Source organism: Egretta garzetta, unplaced genomic scaffold, assembly GCF_000687185.1.
Source record: "Egretta garzetta isolate BGI_Z169 unplaced genomic scaffold, ASM68718v1 scaffold1, whole genome shotgun sequence".
Classification (NCBI taxonomy): Eukaryota; Metazoa; Chordata; class Aves; order Pelecaniformes; family Ardeidae; genus Egretta; species Egretta garzetta.
In genome coordinates, this window is record NW_009258542.1 from 2207481 (window position 1) to 2208537 (window position 1057).

Consider the following 1057-nt stretch of genomic DNA (forward strand, 5'->3'; position numbering starts at 1 on the left):
AACAGCTAGAGTGGGTGGTAGAATGAGTTACCTTCTAAAAACCAGGATTTAAATGATTACAGATCCATGAGAACTGTTATAGCACAGATTTCAGTTACACTTTTTATTCTAGTCTTCCACTAAGATTTTTTCCAGCCACCTGCACTTGGGGAGTATCGACCAATTTTTTACATGATCTTTAACTATAAACTGAGCTGATGATAACGAAAAATTACTTGATCTGCTATTACATCTCTGGTTAAAAAAAGAAAACATGAAGGAAAAAACCAAGAAAAAAAGAATCTCTTAACAAAGAAGGATTCATGCTTCAGTCCTTTTCTACTGGCTTCCCCTCAGTTACTCAGGAAAACTTTTGATCTCCAGCTTTTCAATTTGGGTTCCTGGCAGGGAACCTCAGAAGATTCCCACACTACTGGAAATAATGTTTTACGTACTAATGTTGAAAAAGGATAACATGTTCTGCCAACTAACTAGTACAAACTTCTGACCTTTGGAACAGTAATAAACGTGATATTTGGAAATGTTAATTTTACCACGGAAGTTCAAAATGAAGTGGTTAAAAAAAAAAGAAAAAAATTAGTCTCGATAGACTTGACGGGGCTGAAACGGCCTTACCTGGCTGTCATTTCTGAGAGCATCTTATATTGCCTCTCCAGTGGCAGCAGTGCGATGACTTTGTCATGTTAAGAATAGTTGCTTTTCAGATGCAGGCTGTCCATTCCGCTGCTGTTGTGCCTAAGTCTACAGTTGAGGAAATGCCAAATTTCCTCAGATTTTCCGTTGAGGGAAACGCTAGAAACATTACAAAACAACTTGGGATGGCCAGCGAAGCCCTTCGCTACAAGAGAGACCATTGTGCCGTAAAGGGCAAGCGGTGAAGGGATGGGGAAGGCATAGCTGGAGAAAGGGAAGCAACAAACCCACTCTTGTTTATTAGGAAGGAAAGAGGAAAGGGAAAAAAAAAAAAAAAGGCCAAACACAACTTGTGTGCCCGCATAGCTTTGATCGCATGAATTTACAAAGCTGGCCTCGGCGTAAGGACGCAAGCCTTCCCAGG